The sequence below is a fragment of the Ailuropoda melanoleuca genome, chromosome 2 (genome assembly GCF_002007445.2).
Source record: "Ailuropoda melanoleuca isolate Jingjing chromosome 2, ASM200744v2, whole genome shotgun sequence".
NCBI classification, from domain to species: Eukaryota; Metazoa; Chordata; class Mammalia; order Carnivora; family Ursidae; genus Ailuropoda; species Ailuropoda melanoleuca.
In genome coordinates, this window is record NC_048219.1 from 4915499 (window position 1) to 4935459 (window position 19961).

Here is a 19961-nt window from a genome sequence, read left to right on the forward strand (position 1 = left end):
TTCTGAATTCAAGCCCCAGGCTGTGCGTGGAGCCTACTTCAAATTTAAAAAAATAAAAAAGAAGACGAACCTTCCAAAGCACCTGTGTAATCATACCCTACCCTGCTCAACAGCCTCCCTGGCTCCCTATTGCCCAAGACAGAGAGAGCCAATCCTCCCGGCAACACTCGAGGCCCTCTGTGCTCTGCTCCCAGCTCTTCCCTTCCCGTCTCCACCCTCCCCACGAGGAGCACCTCAGTCCCAGCAGCCTGCTCTCGCTCGTCAAGCAGGGCCAGGGGTTTCCCCACCTCTTGGCCTTTGCTCTGGGCCTTCCATCTGCCCATAATGCCTTCCCTCCTCTTCCCTTCTGTCTAACCCTGATTCTTCAGGACCCGCGCGTACGGCACGTCAGCCATAGTTCCTGGTGCCCAGAGATCCCACGGCCCCAACTGCAGCCTCTGCATGCTACGGGCCTGGGTCAGATCGGAGAAGGCCTCCACGATGGGAGGATCGCTCCTTGGCAGGGGGGCCGCGAGCCCCTCCCAAACTCCAGGAGACCGGGGGCTCCCTGAGGACCTGGCCTGGGTCTTCTTCATGATAGCCCCCAGGGCCTTGCTCAGTATGGAAGGAAACACCTGCTTCACCGAGCTGGACTGTTCCGAACCTTCCACCTGGAGCATGGTAGCATGTTTAGAATGGGGCTGGGTTATACAGGAGTGAGCTGGATTAAGCGGATTTATCCTAAACCAGGTGGATTTGAGTTAGATGGGCCCGCCACCTAGGTCGGGTTCAGCTGGGTTATCTGGGCTCAATTGGATTAAACAGTTAATTGTGTTGGGCTAGTTAGTAGAGTTGGCCTAGTTACGTTGGACTGGTTAGGGAAAAGAGCTTGTTGAGTTGAATCGAGTTGGATTACTTGGATCAGGAGGGCTGGATTCGTTTGAGCCGGGTAAACCAAGTTGGATTGTGACAGCTGAGCTCGGATATTGGGCTGGCTTTATTTAGCTGGATTTATTCACCTGGGTTGGGTGAGTTGGGTTGGTTTGGGCTGGTTTAGATGGATCTGGCTAGTTAATTGGCTTCAACTAGGTTAGTCGTGTTAGGCTCCCGAACTGAGGCTTAAGGCTGCTGTAATAGAACGCCATAGACTGGGTGCTTGAACAACAGATATTTATCTCTCACAGTGCTGGAGGCTGGAAGTCCAAGATCAAGGTGTCTGCACAGTGAAGTTCTTGGCGGAGACCCTCTTCCTGGTTTACAGATGGCCAACTTCTTAGTACATCCTCACAAGGTAGAGAGAGAAAGCTCTGCTCTCTTCGCGCCTTTATAAGGCCACTAACGCCGTCACAGGAGTTCCACCCTTGTGGCCTAATTATGCCCCAAAAGCTCCACCTCCAAATACCACCACATTGATGACTTAGGCTTCAACGTATGAATTCAGAGGGGATGCAAACATTCAGTCCATACCAAGTTGGGTTGGCTGACTTGGGATGGGTCAGTTGAGTTTGGCTAACTAATTAAGTGGGTTGGATCAGGTGGGTGGGGTAGGGCTACTTGAGTTGGTCTGGTTGGTTGAATTAGGCTTGGTTAGATGGGTTGAGCTCATTACTTGGGTTGGGTTAGTTGGTTGGGTGATTGGTTTGGGTTGGTGTGAGCAGGGTTAGTTGGGTAGAGCGGTGGGATGGGATGGGTCACTTGGGTTTGTAGAACTGGGCTAGCTTTAGATAGATTGGGCTGGTTGGCTTGTCTGGCTTAGGATAAGCTGGCTTGGTGGGCTGTGTTCTGGGCTGGCTTGGTCTGGCCTGGGCTCTGGGCTGGCTAGGGGATAGCCACAGGGCTCTGAGCTCTGCTCAGTCTCCAGCTCTGAGCCAGTACATGTGGGGGGTGGTGGGCGCCTTGGCCACAAATAGCTGTGGGGAACACAAACAGTTTGGTCTTCAAAGGCCTCAGTGGTGGTGGCTGTAACTTTCCACACGGCCCCAGTAAGCACATCTCTAAGCCTCGTGTTTGGGCCCAGCTGCTGCTTCCTCTGCAAGCAAACCACAAGGTGGGGGGCGGGAGAGGTGGGGAGCATGGGGACTCTGAGCCCCTCCTCGTCAGGCATCCCCCAGCTTAGACACCAAGCGTTCTCTGCCAGAGAAAGAGAGAGTGACCCCATGGAAGGGAGCAAACTCTGCAGTGGCCCGCATGTGCCAGACCCGGTGGGTGAGGCGGAGACTGTGGGGAGGCAGGAGCAGGGTGGGGGTGACCGTTAAACAATAGGCCTGGGAGAGCTTGGGGGTCCCGGGGACTTTGGTTTCTGCACAGCTGTGGTGGGAGCTGGGCTGGACATTCATTCACTTCATTCATTCATTCATTCATTCATTCATTCATTCATTCATTCATTCAAAACACGATTTCCTGAGCATGCACCAAGTGCAAAGAGCTGGCAGGTAGGAGTCAAAGAAAGGAGTGACGATGAAGGCTGGGAGGACAGCTGTGGGACCCTGCCAGCCCCTGCCTTCTCTCTCCCACTGCTCAGACTCCTCTGCTCTCTCTGAAGGCACCCGCTAGGAACAGCTCAGAGCCCTCCTATACCCAGATGCGGTATGTCCTGGGTGCAGAGACACCACGGTGGCTCAGCCCAGACAGCAGGGCCTGGCGCCCACCACCAACCAGGCCCCATCCCCAGCCTCCCTGCCTCTGGCCTCGTGCAGCATCCCACCTTCCCACTCCTGCCAGCTGAGCTGCCCCTGCTCTGGACCCTGGGAAGGCAGAGCATCTAAACCCAAGGGGCCTCATCGATTGTCAGATTGATGCATGCACTTCAGAGATGAGGAAGTGGGGGCCCAGAGTTGAGGAGGGCCTTGCCTTTGACACACAGCACGTCGGAGGCAGAGCAAGAGCTCTTTCCAGATGTCCAGAGCCCCATGCCAGGAGCAACCACGTGGCTCAGTGAAAGTCCATGTATTTGTGATTCCAATAGCCCTCGGCTTGCTGTCTACACCTCTGAGGGCTTGGATAAGGGCCCTACAGCCTCAGTTTCCCCTAGGATGATGGTTCTAACTCTGGACCATTTTGTCCATCAGGGGAACATTGAGAAATACCTAGAGCCACTTCTGGTTGTCACAAGTCGGGGGGTGCAACTGGCATCGAGTGGGCCCAGGCCAGAGAGGCCTCTAAAAGTGCCAGAGAGCACAGGACAGCCCCTCACAACCAAGATGAGCTGGTCCCACATGTCAACGGTGCTGAAGCGGAGCACTTCCGTCCGTGATGACAAACTGTACCGGTGTTCCCAGAACTGAGGGGTTTCCCGGGACATGGAACTTCCTGTGCTAAAACGGGGACAGTCCCAGGAAACCGGGGTGGTTGGGCACGCTAGCCTCCTCCTCTGGAGAATGGGCCCCTCGTGAGCTGCCCCCACCACACTGTCGTAGAGCTCCTGTGAGATCGTGCGGCCGAGGGCACGGCACAGCGCTAGGCCGGGCTCGGCACGCCCTTAACCACGTGGGTGTCATGCTCACCATGCAGGGCTTCCCAGACTCCTCCGTCCTGAGGTCTATGCTTCGAATGTTCCCTCCTTTATGCCTGGCCCTCCTCCCAAGAGTGCCAAAGGGTGCTCCTCCTGGAAGCTGTCTTTGACCGGTCCAGCTGTGGAGGCCTCTCCCTCCTGGGGCTTCCCGCCACCCCACTGTCTGTCCCATGTGGTGTTCCCATCAGCTTTCGGGTATTCTGAGGGTTAAGGGTCTTTCTTCTTCGCAGGTGGTTCAACTCACCATCCTGGAGTCGTCTGACTCCCTGCCGCCCTTGCCCCAGCTTGACTGAGGGCTCCCCACGCGCGGGAGCCATGTCAGATATCAGTGTCCTGATGCCCAGCCCGGGGCCTGGCGCAGAGGAGACAAGAGCAAACGTCCCCTGGACCAACTTCCCGAGCCCTCGCCAGGTGCCAGGCACTGCTGCCCGCAACTCCTAGACCCTGTCCTCTGCGCCAGCCGTCCTCCTCCCCTAGCGCGCTGGTCGCGGGACAGGACACACAGCAGAGGCTTGGCCCCGAGCCGGGGTTTCGCAGCCTTGAGGAATACCAGGATTGGAGTCAGGATGCTGGCCCGGGGTTCACAATGCAAGGGGTGAAAAGCTGGTTACAGATGGGTGCGTGCGTGTGAGCTCATCTTGGTAAATGACATTCAGACGAAGGACATGCTTTCTCAATGTAAAAACGCACTTTGACCCTTGAGGCCAGAGGAGACAGCTAGGCCGGGGCAGGGCCTGGCCGCTTCCCTGCTGTGTAAGCTTGGGCAGGTTGGTTTTGTTTTTTTTTTTCCAAACTTCTTTGGGCCTCAGTTTCCGTAGCTGTAACCCAGGGCTTATATTGGCGCCTCCCTTCCGGGGAGTTGAGAGGGCCCAGGAGCTAATGCGGCAGACGGCCTTCCACGCCGTCCGGGCTCCGTGCCTGTCAGCCCCTCGGGTTGTTAAAACTCGGAGGAGGTGCTCAGAGGCCCTGAACTGCTCTGCTTTCCTTTCCGTCCTGCCTCTCCTCCGCCTCTCCAGCTCCCTGTCCCAGGACCCCCAACGACAGATAGCGGACAAGTCTCCTGCTGCCTCATCCCGGCAGAGACCCAGCTCTGAGCCCCCGCGGCCCCTTGGCATGGGACGGGGGGCTGTGGGCTGCTGCTCCAGCACCTTGGAGGGGCCACACCAGAACCCCCATCCCCTCTGCCCTGGCTCCCCCGAGAAGCTCCTCCCGCACACCCCACGATACGCTGCCCCCCTGCCCACCACGCACAAGGCGCAGGCCGGGAAGGGCGGATTTATTTACTCTTTGCCGATGCTGGTTTTTCTGTCCCTGAGGTGAAGGCTCGCTGGTTGCCCATGTTTCCTGCCTGGGTGTTCCCTGCCTGGGGCCGGGTGGACACGTCTTCCAGCCGCCCCACCCTGGCCCCCTCCGCCCTTGCCACAGGCTCTCCCTCCGGTCCCCTCCCTGGCCACCGGAAGTCAGAGCCTGGAGCCTCCAGGTCCCCTCAGGTCTTTCGGAGCAGGAAAACTGTGCCCCGTGGGCAGCCTGCTCCAACCAGGTGGCAGACGACACTCGTCCCTCCACAGAGCACAGCAGGGTCACTGTCCCACCCCGTCCAGTCCGGCCGCGCAACTGGATCTACAAAGAGATGCTTTCTGCGTCTCCGCCTCTGCCCATTGTTGAAGAAGAGCACCCTGAACTTGGCGGGGTAGGGGGTGGCAGGGGTGAGGCAGGGACCCGTCTTCAACTCCTTGACTTTGGGCTTGATGACTCAGCAAGAAACCGAGCCACACCCCACAGTCTTGGGCGGCAGGCCACTCTGTGGTGAACTGTCCTCCCGAAGATGCTTTTCTTTCCAATTTCAGTCATTCCGGTAACAACCTCACGATTTTCTTGCTCTAAATTCATATCGCACGTAATATTCCTCATTTCATATGTATTTTTATACATTGGAATTCTTTTTACGTAACTAAACTTAGCCTCAACCTTAGAAATCTTATCTGTGGAATCACAGATTTGATTCACTGGCGATTTTCCCCCTAAAACAGAGTAAATAACCATGAAAGGAGCAAATGCCGGGCCGCGGACCGTCTGTCATGCAGCCCCTGGGGGGCAATGAGGAAGTTATTCTGGGGGCCCGGGCCCATTTCTTCTCAGACCCCTGAGATGACACAGCCAGGGGGTGCCTGGGGAGCCCCCCCCCCCCCAGCTACAGGAGCTCTGAAAGCTGCTTAACGTCGCGAGGGCCGCATGGGAGCCAGATTCGGTCCTGCCCAGCCGCGAGGCAAAGCCGGTCGAGTTTTGGAGTCTAGCTTGGCTCAGCTCGGGAGGCCGGCCTAACCTCTTATCACCCTAATGTGTTAGCACCGTACTTACAGGTTGCAGAGCCCGTTCCCAAATCCTAGGCTGGCTGTGACCAGCCTAAGGTCCCATGGTCACAGAGGACGGAGCTGAGGCTGACGGCTAAGGTCCCAGACTGCGAGGAAACCCAAAGCTTGTCTGGTCTCGCAAGCTTGCCTGAGGCTGGTCTGCGAGAAGGTTTGAGGGGCCCTTAAAGGAGCATCGACGCACAGAGCTGCGATGGGGCGTGCCTGCTGTTCTCTCCTGCTTCGGTTACCACCAGGGCCAAAACCTCGGTCAGGTGCTGGAGGGTCTTTAACACCCATCTACACTTGCTGGCCTCCCACCCGGACACAGAGTCTCAGAGCCAGAGGCTTGGGCAGAAGAGTCTCCCGCTGGGGCCTTAGAACGGTTGTGGTAGGCGGCCTTCTAAGATGGCCCCAGGATTCCCACCCTCCCCCCGTGCCCACGCTCGTCCTCTTAAGTGTGGACAGGACCTGGTGAATGCGACTTAGTGAATCAAAGGATGTTTATCTTGGGTGGGCCTGGGACTAATCAGGGGAAACTTCACAAGAAGGTGAAGTGTCCAGAGGCGCGTTCCTGCTGGCCTGGAAGGCACCAAGCAGCCACGCTGGGAACTGCCTGCGGGTGGCCACATAGGAAGGAACTATGGGCAGTTCAGGGCGCTGGGAGGTGAGGGTGGTCCCTGGCTGATGGCTAGCAAGAAAACAGATACTGCCACACTCCTACCATGGGCTGAATTCTGCCACCACCAGTGAGTTTGGGAGAGGAGCCTCGNGGCTGAATTCTGCCACCACCAGTGAGTTTGGGAGAGGAGCCTCGGCCCCAGTGAGGTTTTGACTCTGCCAATGCCTTGATTCCAGCCTGGCGAGACCCTGAGCAGAGGACCCAGCGAACCCGTGCCTGGACTCCTGACCTGTGGGAGCTGTGAGGTAATACATTCGTGTTGCTTTAAGCTGATAAATTTGTTCCACGGCAATAGGAAAGCAATACCGTATTTTTGCTTTCCTTATATTTACTTTTGCTGTTACTCGAGATTGGTTTTCTATTTAGCGTGGAGAGATCAGTTTTCCTTAAATTTCTAAAAAGGGAGAATTAATTCGATTTTTAAAATTGGTGTGGCAAATTAGAATTCTTTGGCATTCATACCATCCAGAGGTATATTACATCCCCTCTCCTTGAAACTGGGGCTGTGGGGTGGGGACTGCGTCTGCTTTCACCGTTAGAGTGAGACCCAAGTGACAGGATGTGACTTTCGTGTTAGGTCCTCAAAGGCCATGCAGCTTCTGCTTGGTTCTCTTGGGACACCTGTGCTCGAGAAGCCAGCTTTCACGGGAGACCTTGGACTACCCGGAGGCCACCGGGCCAGAGAGCCACACGTCAGCGCTCCAGCCGCCAGCCCCCACTGAGCTCCCAGCTGCCAGCCGGCATCAGCCACCAGCCAGGGGACTGAGCCAGCTTGGATGTCCGGCCCCGTCAAGCCTTCAGATGAATGCAGCCCCAGCCGGCATCCGGCTACACCTGCATACCGGGCACCAACCAAGACGCGCCCTGCCAAGCTCCTCCTGAATTCCCTAGCACAGCATCGCCAACAAAAATCCAACAGTAGTTTCAAGCTGTTGCATTTTAGGGTCATTTGTCATGCAGCAGGAGCAACTGGAACAGTTAGTGACACATTCATGTGGTTCAAAAATCAAACAGTCCAAGGGTCTGGGATGGGCTGGCCTGCCCAGAGGCTGGACATCGGTGGGCTGCTGCAGCTTCTCCACACACAGCCTCACCAGTGACAAACGCCTGCCGAGAGCCGACTGCATGCTGTGCCTCGCAGGCAGGGTAGGCACATGCACCAGAGGCTGCGTGGAGGTGGGGAAGGGAAGCGTGGACAGCAGGTGCTTAGTCCATGTTTCTTGCAATGAACCACCCCCTCCCCCAGGGCAGCCATGCTGTGTATCCACTCATTCATTCACTTATTCATTCATTCACAGACACTGACTGGGCACTGTGTGTCCAGTGGCCGGGAGACCCTTTCCTGCGCCCGTGGCACTTGCATCCCAGTGTCGTATGGAGGGTCCGTCTTACCAAGTGAGGTGGGAAGGAGGCAGGAGCGTCGTGGCTGAGTTGTCAGCAAAGGCATGCTGGAGCACTTATGGACTTTATCGTTCTTTAAACTTACGCCCTTAATATATTCCACACCCCCTTCTAAGCATGTTGGAATATTTACATCTACTTAAAGCCAATGGGTGGTAGTCCTATTATCTCTATTTTCAGATAGGACTTTGAGGCTCAGAGAAGTGAAGTAACTCGCAGGAAGGAGGCAGAGGAAGGTCTGGAACCCATGCCTTTCCAAGCCCACAGCCCGAATCCATCCTCTGTCCTGCCTCCCTGACGCAACGCACCATAAGACTGAGCCAACAGAGAGGACGCTCCACGTGGGGAAAGCGCAGGAGCAAAGGCTTAGAGGCTGGAATCTGCTTCCTGGAGCTTGGGGACGGTGATGAGGAGAGGGAGCTGGAGGATCTGAAGGCCCACTCAGGATGTCTGCCTGCAGCTGTGCTGTTTATGGAGACGCCCAAATCATTAGAGCTCAGTTCTCTCTCCATTGCCTCCCTCTCTCCCCATCTCTCTCTCTTTCTTTCAACCAGAGCCTCCCTTTCTTTGCAGGATTTTTTTTTTNCTGTTTATGGAGACGCCCAAATCATTAGAGCTCAGTTCTCTCTCCATTGCCTCCCTCTCTCCCCATCTCTCTTTCTTTCTTTCAACCAGAGCCTCCCTTTCTTTGCAGGATTTTTTTTTTTAAGATTTTTTTATTTATTTATGTGACAGAGAGACAGCCAGTGAGAGAGGGAACACAGCAGGGGAGTGGGAGAGGAAGAAGCAGGCTCCCAGCAGAGGAGCCTGATGTGGAACTCGATCCCAGTACGCTGGGATCACGCCCTGAGCCGAAGGCAGACGCCCAAAGCCTGCGCTACCCAGGCGCCCAGGATTTTTTTTTTAATGTAAATGAGTCTAAATATCCTTGTGGGGGTGTGTGTGTAAAAATTTTTTTAACAAGGTAAATATCTTTAATCAAAGCTGGCCCTCCTCAAAGGTATTTCAGTTTGCCAAATGTACGAGAAGACGGAGCCATCTTCTGGCTTCCAGCTCACAGATCACTTTGGCCTAGGAAGGGCTTCGTGAACTTCGCTGGTCTCCCTGGCAGCCCGAGACACCTGGCCCAGGAGGAGGGAGCTCGAGTGTGGGGCCAAGAGGCCAGGCCCTCAGGGCACAGAGTGGTGGGACCCCTTCTCCACCCCCAGGAGACAGTCCTAGGCTTCCTGCTCTCCTGGGAGGCACGAATCAGCAGTGTCTGCTAGAACTGGAGTGGTCCTTTTCTTTCCCGTGCAGGTGAGGCCCAGGGAGGGTATCAGACTTGTCCAAGGTCATGCAGTCAGACCCTGTGACAGACCCCCAATGCAGGGGTCTTCCCTCCACACTGGGCTCATTCATGCTCAGGGATAAAGGAACACCCGAGTGTCCTCAGATCCTTCCACCTCACTGGAAGGAGAGGTAAATGTGCAGAGGCATGAATGTCCTGAGTCAAAGGGCTGGGGGGATAATAGTGGGGGTATTGACTGGCTTTCTCCATTCTTGGCGGCACTACCAGGCAGTGATCAGGTCAGGCCAGCCTTAAACGGGGTCCTCCTGATGCCTCTTGGGGGGGGTAGGAGAATGAAAGGAAGGTTAGCTGGCCATGGGAGAGCCAGGACAGAGCTGAGGTGGGAAGTCAGACTTTCAGAGGGACGCCTGGGGCTCTGAAGAGAGCACTGCACAGGGAGTCAGGGGCCCAGTGTCCAAAGCAAGGAGGCTACTACCTTCCTCTGAGAGCTCAGACATTCATTTAATTTACTCGGTGAGTATTTGCTGAGGATCCACATGCCTGGCTCTGTGCTAGAAAGGGGAAGAGGGGACAAATGGAGCCGACTCGGTTATTCCCAGGAGTCCACGGTTCAGCAGGGGAGACAATGCATGGGAATACCATTTCACTGTACAGTTTGGCCAGGACCAGGAGGGGAAATAGAGAGGGTGGGCTGTGGGGGGTGGGCTAGAAGTGGTGGGAGAGAAAGCTGATCAGGGGAGGCGTGGGAAGGGCATCCCAGGCACAGGCACAGCACGGACAAAAGCCTAGAGGTGGGGAATGTGGGGTGTGTGCAGTCCTGCCCAGTTGGAACAGTCCTCAGGAGGAAGATAACCTTTGGAAAGCATGCTTAGAACCAGGTCAGGCTGGTTCTTGAACAACCGAGGAAAGATTCTGGACTTTATTCTTTTAGGCAGCAGAGCCCTTGAACGGTTTTGAGCAAGGACATGGCAATAAGCATGTGAAGCAGGAAGAGTCACCTTTTGAAAGTTTAATGCCTCTTATTTCTTCAGGGCTCAGCTTTTTATCAGTAGGTAGAGGGAATTGGACTAGATCGGAGCTGGCAAATACCTGGCATGCATATCAAGGCTTCCCCAACACTATCCATAGCAGACATCACTAGTCGATCCCTGAACTTTCTCCCATTGAGCTCAGTTTCAGCTCCACAGCACCCAGCCAGTCTCTACCATCACATGGAATTGGCCGGAAGGATGGTGCTGATTGGCCATTTCTCAAAAAGGTGATGTCGGTGATCTGATTGCAATGAAGACAGCAGTACTTTTCACGTTACAGAAGAGCTTTCGCCCCATCTTGCCTTCTGAGCAACTCACCACTCAGGTCACTACTCCTGGCTGCAGAGAAGGGGAGAGGTTCAACAAGGCCTTTCTGAAAAAGGCTTACATCCCAGCGCCAAGGGTTTGACTCCACCTTTCAGCTCAATCCCACTGTCCTCCCAGTCCAGACGAAGGGGGCTGATTTAGGGGGTACCTCCAGCCTTGCCGCGGTCCCCAGAGCTGCTAAGGGCTCTCTCCCATCCCTGGCCACAGCCCTGGTGGTCCTAAACACAGAGTGTGAGGAGCTCCTGGTTTTGTTGGCACAGGACAGGCACCCAGTTAGTTAGAAAAACATGTGGCTGACTCTTCCCTCTCTGGGTCCTCCAGCCGCCACCTTCTAATTCAATTTCCCTTGAAAAACAATGGTTTCAGTGGAGGGAGAACCAAGATTTTCCGAAACTTTGTAAAGCTTTGCAAAATAATTACCCCCTAAACTGGCAGACTCCCTCCCAGCTGGATTTGCCCCTCGCTTCCCCCTGAAGTTGCCCTCCCAGATCGGGCCCTGGACGTCAGCTGGCCATGGGGTCCCCGGAGGTCACTGCCCTCCCTCCTGGCTGCTCACCTCCTCTTTCAGTGAGGACCGGTCTGGGAGGTAAGGAGGGAGGAGGAGGTGGTCTGTCTGTCCCCCACGCCTGGCCACCTTTAGTGGAGTTTCCCTGAGCTGGCTCCTCCTTCACGGTGCCCTGGCTGCTCCCACAGATGGGACTGAGCCCCAGGGAGGTGCATGACTGCAACCCCACGGAAGAGCCGGAGCCAGCAGGAGGCACTGAAGTGCTCTCTGATTCCTCATCCCCAGAAATTGCAACATAATAAACGTTTATTGTTTTAAGCCATTAAATTCTGGGATAGTCTTTTACGCAGTAAAAGATAATGGACCAGCCCAGCCCTCTGTCAGCAGAGCTTTCCTGCAGCTTCTCACTGCAGCCATTTGCCTGGCTTTGTTAAGAAAATCATCTAACACTTGGGAATAGGCAAGGAGAAGGCGGCATGTCTCTTCACTGTCATCTCAGGACACTGGTTGACAGGCTGGCCATGGGTGCTTAATTATCAGGGATGATGTACGTTTGGCTTAGGGTATGCTTATTAAAAGGCCTGACTTTAGAAGTTATATGTTAACCTACGGATTTCTGTCTAATAGAAAACCCCAAAAGGTTATGAATTGTTTGGCCCCTTAGGACATTAACCAGTTTTGTATCTACCTGAGCCATTTTATTCTAACATTCTTTCTCTAGTGTTCTTTAACTATTCCTCTAGTCTTCTTTGAAATAACCTTGCCATCTTACTGCTGCTCTCATTCAGGAATTGAAAAAATTTTTAACATTTGTTCAATCTATATTTGTGTGGGAGTCATACTTAAAAAAATATATATATATATCTGTATTTACTTTGATGGCTTACATACCTCCAAGAATGGGGAACTCACTACCTATAAAGGACCCCAGGAGTCTTAGGACAGCTCCTAGAACAGGCTTAGGAGCTCTTCCTTGTCCTTCTAGCTACCTCCTCTAGCTCTTGCTCTTCACGGAAGGAGATCCTCAGGAAGTGAGCTGAATCCTTAATTCCCGTGGCATCAATTCGCCACTCAGAGCACTATTACTGGATACAGAGAGATGAAGAGGCTTCCACAGGGCCAGTCAGGTTCCTGCAAAAGCCTTTCCCAGGTTTACATACCAGCATCAAGGGCTTTTCACCATAGAGTACATATTTTGAAACCAGAAAAAGAAGTTATTAAATTAAATTTTTTAAAAATTGAATTCTTTTCAGAATTTAATTGCTATCCATAGAATTTAGAATGCTATCTAAATTTTGTGTCTGTGAGTGGATGGAGAATGGATAAGTGGATGAGGAAGAGCTGTCTATTGATGCTGCTCTCTGCCCCGGCCTATGCAGTTCAAGAAACTGGAGATTGGCAGGGGTCCACTCTGACCCCCTACCTAATCTCTTCTCTGTAGGATTTGGAGGGATCTCACGAGGTAAGATCTCACTGGTTTCCTTTCTGGCCTTGTGGCTTTGGGGATGAAGACCAAATCCCCACAATAACCCTCTCTGTATGGCCCACCCCTGCACACTACCCTCCCCTGTCTCATGCCAAGCTCCCCTCTGCCCCCTTCATAACAGGCACACTTTCACTCCCTTAGGCTCACTATGATCCCTTGCACCGCCTGGCCTTTGCTCATGCTGTCCTCTCTCCCTGCAAGACATCATTCATCTGCTCCTCCTCTCGACCGCTTCCTGCCTTCATAGAGGCTCTCAGAGCACCTGTACCCTGCCCCTCCCCCTGCACTCATTAGAGGACGATTTATTATGTCTTTGTGAATGACTTGATAGGGCTGGCCTCCCCTGCTGTGCTTCAGGTCACAGACAGCCGGGGGCCACCTCCACCTCCTCCTCTGTTTTGTGCCCCAGGGCTCACAGTGGGCCTGCTGAACAACGGACACTCAGAGCCCATGGGGCACAGGGCTTGCGAGTGAAGAGGCATCTAGCAGTTTGCTGAGCTAAGATAAGAAGTAAAGGTTTCATGGCAAGTGGTGGCAGAATGGGAGGCTAGCATCTAAGTTGCTGGGCTGGAGGTCCAGTGCTCCCTCTTCGGCCAAGTGTGCAGTGGGGGAAAACTCGTTTCTTGTTCAACTGCATGGAAATGCCTTGGCCTTTCGCATACCCACAAGCCGTGACTCAGGTTATATGAAGTACAATCAAATGCTCCCTCTTTTTTTTTTCCTCTAAAGACAGCAGCTTACTAGCCACAAGCGACCTCTTGCCGCCTACTCACACCTCAGCTCAGCCAGAGGGTTTTCTTTATTTAAAACAATATGTATATCAGAATGGAGGTAAATACTCATTGAAAAAAATGCAAAATGCTACCGAAGTGTGGTGAGAACAAAGTAGAAGGCCTCCTGCCATTGCACTCCCAGAAGTAACCACTGTGCCCTGTAACCATAACAATGAGCACAGCTGACTTACACGGGGCCTACTCTCAGCCAGGCTACTTTACATATGAAGTGTCACGGGAGCCCAGGAGGTGGGTACTTGATTTTGCTTCCCATTTCATCCACCGAGAAACTGAAATGTGCAGAGAGCTTGAATAAGTTGCCCAAAGTCACACAGCCCGTAAGTGGCAGCGCCCGGATGGGATTCCAGGGAACAGTCTGGAGAGTCTAGGTGCTTCATCGACAGACCTTAGGCAGGTGTCTACNCTTACTTTTAGGCAGGTGTCTACACTTAACATCTTAGAGCACAGTTGTTCCAGGACAGAGTCTGGACATAAGACTTGACGGCTCCTTCCCAGCTCTGTGACCGGAGCACAGTTTGCCAGGCCATAGGAGGTGCTCAGGCCATGTTGCAGATGTCACTGTCACCCACACCAGGCGTGAGCCGTCCTCTGGACACCGGGAGGCACACTTCTCGCTCCCCCGCAGCGAGCCCCAGTCCGGAGGAGCCGGCAGTGACGCCCCACCTCCTTCTCTCTACTGGCAGCCCAGGGCCCTAAGCCAGACTTTCCGAATTCTAGCAGGTGTCGCTGCGCCACATGACAAGAGCTGCCACCGTGTGGCACCCGCTGCGAGCCGGGAGCCCTGTGAGGGCCTTTTTGCCCATTTCAGTTGACTCTGGCTGCCTTGGCTGGGCGCCTGGGAGCCGGGCGGTCCTGAGTTCAAGTCTGTCTTCGGGCGCTTCCTGCCACTGCAGTGCGGACAAGAGGCTTTGCCATTCAGCCTCGAGGGGCGCACGGAGCAGGCGCGCGGCGGGGGAACCGGGTGGCGTGAGCACCCTCCTGCGGGAATCAGAGGAGACACTGACGTGACGCATGCACATGCCGGGCCCTATGTGGTGTCAGCTGCGAGCGTGACATCACGGTCCCTTCACCCACCTTCCCAGCCACAGTGCGCAGGGGAGGGAACTGAGGCTTCCCGGAAGTAAGTGACTTGTCCAAAGTCACATTTCTGACATTTAACGAGCTCTGTTGGCTCTGGGGTGACCACCCCCGAGCCCCACGGGAGCCTGCAGCCTCCTCTGCACCCCCCGACAGGCCCCAGCCCCCACCTCTAGTTCCCCTCCTCCCCTCACACCAGGTACACCCTGTGGGGACGGGAGGGGGAGCCAAAGGCTGCAGCTGCCAAGGGGGAGAGGCCCAGAACCGGCCAAAAGAATTCTAGACTCCCCGGATCCTGGAATGAGAGAAGCAGACATTCTTGAGATGGTTGGGCCCCCATCTCTGTCCAGCCCTTTTTGAATATGCCCGAAGCAGCTTGCCCCCTGGCCAGCCAAGCAGTCATCCAGCCCCCGCTTGCATGCCCACCAGTAGGGAGCTGGCTGCGTCCTGAGGCCCCCATCACACTCCGGGCAGCCCTGGCTTGTGGGAGCACACAAGAACCCGTCGCAGGGGCTCAGGCAGGCTGGTGGAAGAGCCTTGGTTCTGAGAAAGCCCTGGGGCAAAGCTCACCGCACCCTCCCCTCCCACCCAGGGGCACCCTCCCCTCCCACCCAGGGGCGTGTGACCAGCGGAGGCCCGCTTCCCAGGACGGTCGACCCCACTGTTTCCTCACCAGCCCTTCCTCTGCATGTGGTGGAACTCACACACCCGGTTAGTTAATCCTCCCAACAACCTCGTGCAGGGAAGGTTAGGACTGTCCACTGATGGAGAAACTGAGGCACGGAGAAGGTAGTGGCATGCCCAAGCGCACACGGCGGTAAGTGCTGGAGGTGGGCACTGATCCCTACGCTCTGGTTAAATGTCAGAGCCAGAAGGCCCCTGACACAGGATCTGTTCAGGGGCTTTCAACTGGCTGCCCAGCTGAATCACTGGGGGGGATTTAAATGGTACCACCTCAAACCTTAATTATGTGTTTTAAAAGGTCCCCAGTGGCCAGGGTTGAGAATCACTGATGGACCTGAGCCCCTCATTTTTTAGGTGAGGCAACAAAGGCCCGGAGAGGCCAAATCCCTTGTCCAAGGTCACACAGCAACTCAGTGGCACTAGAACTGGGTCTTGGGGTCCCTCAACCCAGCAGGACTCTGACACTTTTCAAGGTTGATGCTAAATAAACTAACTGCATTTGCTTGGTCAAGGTGCTGTCCACCCCTACCCTACCCACCCCCACCCCGGCCACAGCTGCCCAGCCCCCAGCCTGATTTCTCCTCTGGATTGGCTGGGGGGTAATCAGAAGGGGGAATGAAGCATGAGAGACTATGGACTCTGAGAAACAAACTGTGGGCTACAGAGGGGAGGGGGGTGGCGGAATGAGATAGGCTGGTGATGGGTAGTAAGGAGGGCACGTATTGCATGGTGCACTGGGTGTTATACGCAACTAATGAATCATCGAACTTTACATCAGAAACCGGGGATGTACTATATGGTGACTAACATAATATAATAAAAAAAATTAAAATAAAAAAAAATAAAAAGAAGCAGAGGGAAAATCCTCCAGCGGAGACAGTGGCAGGCGTGGGGTCCTTTGGTCTCTGTCTGTGGGTTTGTCTTCCTCTTACCTCTCATGAGATGGGCTGGAGGGCAAAGAGAGTGGTGTTCCTTGTGGAATGAAGAGGGGCCATACTTCTACAAAGATGCTGGGGTGAGGGGGCTGGGCGTGAGGGGGGCCACTCTGGGGGCCCCCTTGGCCTGGGCTGCAGCAAGCGAGGCTGGTGGCACAGTGGGGACACATGGCTCAGTGCCCAGCAGCCAGGCTCCTCTCACCCCTTCCATTTGCTGGTTGAGTGAATAGAGCCTTAAAGTGCCCCCGAGTGGACACCCCTCCGCAAGATAGGACCAGTGGCTGTACGGCCCTGGCAGGATTAGATGAGATGAGACACGTCGGGGGCTTCCCGCAGGCAAGTGTAAGCCCCCGTCATTCTCACGAGGCATCTCTTTCTGGGCTGGGCGTGAGCTTGTACCTCACTGTACCTCCCTGGCTAAGTCCTTTCTTACCCTGAAGCCTCAGTCTTTTCTCCTGTAAAATGGGAGGATGGTGTCCGGGGTCCCTTCCTGCCCAGCTGTTCAGAGTTGAGTCTTTACTGCTTTCAGAGCATGTGGTAGTCACCTGCTTGGAGCAGACAAGGTCAAGACCAACACCTGGCATCTGACCCTGAACCTTTCGGTACAGTCAAGGCCAACAACGCTGACTGTCCTCCATGCAGGATGGGCCGGAGGGAGCACTTTTCCTTGGGCCACAACTTGGAGGCCCAGGCTGGCTCTTCTGCCCCAACTGTGCGGTGTCTTCCTGGCCTGGAGCCTGGTTCTAAAAACCTACCATTTGTCCAGACCTTCTGAAGCTCCTGTCTGTTGACCACCTGCTGTGTGTCAGGCCCTGTGATGTGATGTGACTTGCTCCAAGTCTCAGTGGGAGAAAGGAGCCTGACACTGAGGCCTGTGTGGCTCTGAGTTTCCGCACTTGGTCCCACACTGCCTTATTTTGCTAAAATAGTGCTCATGCTACATGTATAAATGTCTCACTGCGCTCCTGGGAGTTTATGGCAGTTGGTTAGAAGCATGGCCCCAGAAGCCAAACTGCCAGGGTTCAAATCCTGGCTCTTACCTTTGCTGTGTGACCTGGGGCAAGTTACTCAACCTCTCTGTGCCTCAGATTTTACACCTGTAAAATGGGTTACTGACTTCCTTCAACGGGAAACAGTATAGAAAGGGAGGGGTCTGAGGATGGGGCGAGTAACTTGACAGTTGAGAAACCTGACAAACAGCTGGTGGTCAAGGTCAATATCAGGGTCATGGGGATAGTATGTGCCTTTTATAGGATGTGATGAAATGGCACTTTACCTCTGTGGTCTTCCTCCTCAATTCGTGTAACTCCAGGCTAATCGTGGGAAAAACACGAGAGAAATCCCAACAAAAGGACATTCTACACAATATTTGACCAGCACCTCCCAAAACTGTCAAGGTCATTTAAAAAAAAGGGGGGGGATCTAAAAATCTGTCCGAGCCAAGAGGAGCCTAAGGAGACATGACAGCTAGGTGCAGTGTGGTATCCTGGTGGGGTCCTGGACCACAGAAAGGGCATCAGGTAAAAACTACGGAAATCTGAGCAAGGGATGGGTGTTAGTTAACACCAACTCCTTAGTGGTCACAAATGCTCCATATGAATGTCACGTATTAATAATAGGGGGACCTGGGTATGTGTGTGGGGAGTATGGGAATTCTGTATTATCTTCTCGAGTTTTTCTGTATATTTGAAATGTCTAAACACTAAAGCTTGTCTTTTTTTTTTAATGGGAATAAAAAGAGTCCCTTCCTCAGAGTATGGTTGGAAGGATGAAATGAGCGAATGCATGTAGATTGCTTTGAACAGATTTTGGCACATCCTAAGCAATCAAGGACGGCTTGCTGTCATTATCATCACTGGGTGGGGTGGGCCCCCCAGCACACACCCCGCAGGCCTGGCGGGTCAGCAGCTCATGTGGCGGCAGCCAAGGTTCGCTCCCCACCACAGGGAAACCATTTCTCCTATGATTCTGAGAAGGCGGGTCTGGCCTTCTCAGGATTTGCTCACCTACCCTGTCGCAGTCAGCCTGTGTGTGTTCCCCTGGGGCCCGGGACGGGCAGAGGAGTGGAGGGGGCTGTGCAAGGAGTGGGTACGGCCCCAGTCTCAGAGCTGGCAAGCCCAGAGTGAACCCAATCCTGGCCAGCTGGTGACCAGGAACAAGCGAAGGTCTGAGCCTCCGTTTCCTCGCTCATAATATGAGGGTATTGGCCTCAACCTCATACGGCCTGGCTTGGGGGTAAGTGCTCAGGAATGGGAATAGTTCCGGACAGGAGCAGAGGTGGGGTTCATGTTTCAAAGACTGTCCTGGATTGGAACGATGCCCACGACAGTCCATTGATCGGCATCCCCATACCCAACCCTGCAGAATAGCCTTTCTCCTGGCCTCCAGATGGTTCCTCTCCTGCTCACATGCGATGAGATTGGGCTCTGAGCTCAGGTGGACCTAGAACTGGGGGGCAGATGACTCTTCTGGTCCCACAGGAGGCAAGTCAGGAGAGAGGCAGGGCCCGACCACCAGCTGCTTCTCCCCAGAGGAGAGGGGTGGGGTTGTCCTGGGGGAAGGGGAGGAGCCAGACAGTGGGGACATGAAGGAGCGCTGCATGGTGTGGAGAGCCCCCCAGCTCCTGCCTCCAGAGACTCCAGAGCCCTGGTCTGCACACTCGCAGCCTCACCCCTGTCCTAGCCTGTCCTAGCTTCCACAGCCACGCCACTGCAACCCTGGTCTAGAGGCTTGAGGTCCATTTGGTCCTCCATAGTCAATTCATTGCCTTGGAGTCCTCGGCCTTGACCCCAGCCACAAACCAAGCCCTGATTCCTCCTGGCATTTCGCCCTGGCCACACTGAGCCCTGACCCTGCTCTCACATGGTCCCATAACCACAGCCACAGCGTCCTGACCCTAAGCAGCCATGTCAGAGACGTAGATGTGGCTTCTGGAAGAGCCCAGGCCACTCACTCCCTGCTGGGCCAACGGCATCATCCCCGAATGTGAAGGCCAGTCACACAGCTTTACAACAACCTGGACACGCACTACAAAGCCCTTGGCTGACCCTTGGGAGAAGTGGGCCCCTCACCACCCCCTTGTGACCTGGACACATCCCACCCTCCTTGACCTCAGTTTCCCCTCTGCCCCCTGAGGGATGAATGGATGACTTTTGAGGACCTTCCCAGTTCTGACAGCTGATAATTGAGGAGACATGAAATGCTCTTGTGGGCCTGTTTCCAGACTTTTCCTGGCTTATTTCCCTAGTCTGAATCCCCTCCACTCTCCTCTCCTGGCCTCAGGCTCACAGCCCAGTGGTTAGAAACAGCCCTTGGGGCCACACAGCCCTGGCCTCAAGACCCAGAGGGGACCTCAGCAAGTTTCTTAATCTCTCAGAGCCTCAGTCTGCTCATCTGTGAAATGGAGATTTTGAACGTTGGGAAGTCTCATGCAGGTGATGGGAAGCTTTCAGCACAGAGCCTGTCATGAGCCAAGGGTACGTCAGAGCTGAACACACTGCCTTTGCATGGCATTCCTGGGCTTTACTCAGCTCCAATGGTGATTTAAGATACCATAACAACTTTTTCTTCCCCTTTTCAGTGGGGAAACTGAGGCCTAGAGAGGTCAAGCTCCTTGCTGACAGAGTGGGGCCAGCAAGATCCCATGGTCCACCCCCTCTTCCTCTGCACACCATGGAAGCCATTACAACCCTGGGCAGGTCGCCTCCCCTCTCTGAGACTCAGTTTCCTTCTCCGTGAGAGAAGGATGTGAGACCAGTGGGACCTCCCCCTCCAGCTCCCAGAGCTTCTCCGGCTCAGCTACTGAAGAGGACAGGAGCGTGCTAGGGTAGGAGGTTATGGCTGGATGGCAGGCCTTGAGAAACCTCCGGAATGTAGGTTTGAAAGTTTGGGGCCCGTTTTTGCTACAATGGCC